Here is a 4919-nt window from a genome sequence, read left to right as displayed (position 1 = left end):
TAAGACAAACTGTTATTTGTCAATTTTGCGATAAACCAGGTCATACTGCTGATAAATGTTTTAAATTATTAAATTCTAGAGAAAGATGTCAAATTTGTAATAGATCTGGCCACAATGCTAAAGATTGTAGATTTAAACATGAATTTTTAAACGACAATTCTAAAAATTTTAATAAATGTTTAACTTGTGGTAATCATGAACATTCAAGTAATAATTGTCCTAAACAAATTATTAGTTGTGATTATTGTAAAAAAATGGGTCACAGAATTAGAGATTGTTGGAAGAAAATAAATGATGAAGAAAAACAAATAAAAGAAAATCATCCTTCAACCTCTAATTCACATTTTGGTATTTTTAATATAATTCCAATCAAAACTATTTCTGATAAAAAAGAAACTCGCGTTGAACAAATTAATTTAAATAAAAATAATAAAAGTCCAACAATTTTATTAGGATATAGCGTAAATCCTAATGTTGGACAAATTTCTGTAATGTTAGACACAGGAAGTGGTCCTAATATTTTAAAAGAAAGTTTTTGTCCAAAAGAAGCAATTTTAGATAAAACTAAAACTATTAAATTACTTGGAATTAACGAAATTCCAGTCGGAGCATTAGGAGAAGTTGAATTAGATTTTCTTGATTTAGAAATTAAATTTTTAATAGTTCCTGACGATTTTCCAATCGAGCAATCGGGAATATTGGGTTCGAATTTTTTTGACGAAGCGAAAGTACAAATTTGCTATAAAGATCGCGTTATAAAAATAAATAATAAACAATATTTTTTCTATGATACTGATGAATCAATAAATCTATCATTTAACTGTGAAAAATTAGTGCAAAATAATAAAATAAATTTTCAAGATAAAATTTATCCTGTCACTACTGAAAAAAATCTAAAAGAAGAAAATGAAATAAAGAAGGAAGAAATAAAAGAAGACAAGAATGAAACGAAGAAAGAAGAAAATAAAATGAAGAAAGAAGAAATGAAAAAGGAAGGAAATGAAATAAAGAAAGAAGAAAAAGAAATGAACAAACGAAAAATAGAAACTGATGAAGAAACAGATGAAGAAATAATAATGAAAATCGAAAAAGAAGACGAATCTGATTTTGTTGAAGATATGCATCAAATAATGGCTATAGGATTTCAAAATTTTAATATTTATGGAAGTGATACCGACTACGATTCAGACGATGAAGCGGAAGACGAAACCAAAGAAGATAATAAAACAAAGATAAAAATAAATGGAGAAACTACTAAAATTTTTAACAAAAATAAAAAAGATAATAATGAACCTGAAAATGAGAAAAATTTAAAAGAAAAATCTGAAAATATTAACACAATCGAACAAAAAAATCAAGAAAATAATTCAAAGGAAAATTCCAATTACAATATTGAGAATAAAGATTACAATTTACATGAGTCAATCAATAAATCCAATAAAGAAATTATATATGCCCAGCGAGTATTAGTTATCAACAATGCCCATGAGAACGAAGAAAAGAATCAAGAGGATGTCACAGGACACTTTTCACATGATATTGATGCAATAAATAAAAGTACATCACGTTTTGAAAAAATAAAAGAGGTGTTAAATATTAAACATTTAAATAAAATTGAGAAATAATCTCTTTACGATTTAATAAAAAATAATACTGAAAGGTTTCACCTTCCAGGTGAATATTTACCTGCAACAGATAGAGTTGAACACGAAATTTTAACTACAGATGAAAGACCTGTTAATATTAAGAATTATAGAATTTTTTATGCTTTGAAGGAGGAAATCAATCGACAAATTAAAGAGTTATTGGAAAATAATATTATTATGGAATCAAGATCACCATACAACAGCCCAGTCTGGATAGTTCCAAAGAAACCGGACTCTGAAGGAAGGAAACAATGGAGAATGGTAATCGATTATCGAGCGTTAAATGAGAAGACGATTAAAAATGCATATCCACTACCAAATATAACTGATATTATTGATAGTTTGGGTGGAGTTGAATATTATTCTGTACTAGATTTATCATCGGGTTTTCATCAAATTAAGATGAAGAAAAAAGATCGACATAAAACTGCTTTTTCGACTATTTTAGGTCATTTTGAATTTTTAAGATTGGTTTTCGGCCTAGCAAACGGTCCAGCAACATTTCAAGCATTAATGGATTATATTTTTTCTGGATTAATCGGTGTTATACTATATGTTTTTATGGATGATATAATTTCATTTTCAAGAACTTTACAGGAACACATTGAAAGATTAAAAATTGTTTTCCAGAGATTAAAAGAAGCAAATTTAAAATTAAAACCAGAAAAATGCAAGTTTCTCAAACGAGAAGTTTGTTATTTAGGTCATTTAATTAGCAAAAATTCTATCAGACCTGATCCAAGTAAAATTGAAGCTGCAAAGAAATATCCAGTTCCTACTACTCAGAAAAAAGTTCGTCAATTTTTGGGTTTTACCAATTATTATAGAAGATTTATTAAAGATTTTGCAAAATTAGCTAAGCCATTGACAAAATTACTTCAAAAAGATGTCAGGTTTTTATGGAATCAAGAAACTCAAGAAGCTTTTTAAATATTAAGAAATAAATTATGTGAACCACCTGTATTAAATACACCTGACTTTAGAATGCCATTTATTATTACTACTGATGCATCAGGTTATGCAATTGGAGCAGTTTTATCACAAGGACAAATCGGGGAAGACACTGCATGTGCATACGCTTCAAGAGTATTGAGGGACGCTGAAATAAGATATGAAACATATGAAAAAGAAGCATTAGCTATTGTTTTTGGTGTAAAAACATTTAGACCATATGTTTATGGTAAAGAATTTATTCTAGTTACAGATCATAAACCATTAGTTTGGTTTCAAAAAGCAAAAGATGTGAATACGAGAGTTTTAAAATGGAGATTAAAATTAGGAGAATACAATTTTAAAGTTATTTACAAACCAGGTAAAACAAATTATGTTGCGGATGCTTTATCAAGAAATCCAATCAAAACAGAAGAATTTGAACAAATCAAAGTAACAACAAGAGCTGCAGCAAAGAAACAAGAATTAAATACAAGCTCACAATCAACAACCAAAACAACTGACGAAATTAATAAAAATAAAAATTTAATAAAGAACGAACAAGAAATACAAAAGAAAGTAAGTGATAAAACCAACGATTCAACCGACGAAGAAATTGAAAATCAACCAAAAGCTATTAAACACAGGAAAAAAGTGAAACAAATTCAAAAAACAAAAGAAACAAAAAATCAAGATTTAAATCAAGAAAATGTGAGTAGTTCTTTAAGTTCAGACGAAAATATTGAAATTATAATAAACGAACAAAATAATAATAAAAAAGATTCATCAGATCATAGCGATTCAGATATAAAAGAAAATTTAGAAATGGGAAATATTCGTAATATAGTTGATATTAAAGATTATTTTCATTTCAGAAAAGATAATTTAGCATATTTTATCAGCACCAATGGTGAACCATGCGATAATGGCGCAATTAAATTAAAAGAATTAAATAAATTACCAACATTTAAAAATTTAAAGCTAGGAAAAGTAGTTGAAAAGAAAATTAAAAATAAATATTATTTTGCTTTACCTATTCGTGAAAAAGAAAAAGAATCAATTGCAATATTAATTGAAAATTTAAAAGAAACTTTAGAAAAATTTAAATTCAAAACAGTAAGTTTCGCAAAAAGTGAAAATATAGAAAATTTACCGTGGAATAATATCATAACAGAATCAAAAAATGTTTTTGACGGAACTGATATTAAAATTATGATTTGTTTGGGTACAATTATTTATGTTCCTAATGAAAAAAGAGATGAAATTTTTTATGAAATGCATAAATCACCAATTGGAGGTCATAAAGGGGTTACTAAAACTTATCAAAGAATTAAAAAAGACTATTATTGGGAAAATTTAAAAAATGATATTCAACGTAGAATTCAACAATGTTTAGATTGTCAATTAAAAAAATTAGTTCGTGTAAAACATAGAGAACCTATCATTATTACCGATACTCCAGCTACGTGTTTCTGGAAAATTTCTATGGATATTGTCGGGGCAAAACAAAAAACTAAAAGAGGAAATGAGTATATTTTAACTATTCAAGATTTGTTTTCTAAATTTTGTATTGCAGAAGCATTACCTAACACTTTAGCTACAACAATTTCAACTGCTTTTGTTAAAAGATTTATTTGTTATTTTGGTCCTCCAAAAATTATTCTAACAGACCAAGGTCGTAACTTTTTAAGTGCTATTTTAAAATGCGTAGCAAAACGATTCGGTATTGAAAAACTTAAAACTACAGCTTATCATCCTCAATCTAACGGTTCATTAGAAAGATCGCATCACACATTAAACGAATACCTTAAACATTACTCATCCATTGATGAAGAGTGGGACGAATGGATTGAGTTAGCAACATTTTCATATAATACAAGTTATCATGAAGCATAAAAAATACACCTTATGCTATTGTCTTTGGACAACAGTCTAGATTACCTTCAAGCGAGCCAATAAGAGAATGTGAACAATTACCTACAATGCAAGGTTATTAAATTGATTTAATCACAAGATTACATGGGATAAGATTATTAGCTTATCAAAATTTAGTTGACGCTAAATACAAATCAAAAAAATATTACGATAAACATTGTAATCCACAAAATTTTTTCCGTCTCCTCTGATTTAAACTAATTTACCATTATTTGCGATATCATTTTATCATTATTTTTATTATTATTTGAGATATTATTTAAGTCGATTAAAATCAAACTAGCTCATATTTAGCTCGTAACAATCTCAAATATTTTATTATTGTAATAGTTTGTCATTTTCCCATGCATAAAACTTGTATTGTATTTTACTTTCATTTATGTTATTTTTAGTTTATTATATTTTTTT

This window comes from Microplitis demolitor, chromosome 1 (assembly GCF_026212275.2).
Source record: "Microplitis demolitor isolate Queensland-Clemson2020A chromosome 1, iyMicDemo2.1a, whole genome shotgun sequence".
In the NCBI taxonomy this organism is placed as follows: Eukaryota; Metazoa; Arthropoda; class Insecta; order Hymenoptera; family Braconidae; genus Microplitis; species Microplitis demolitor.
The sequence above is the reverse complement of the archived record's forward strand: the minus strand, read 5'-3'. Positions refer to the sequence as shown.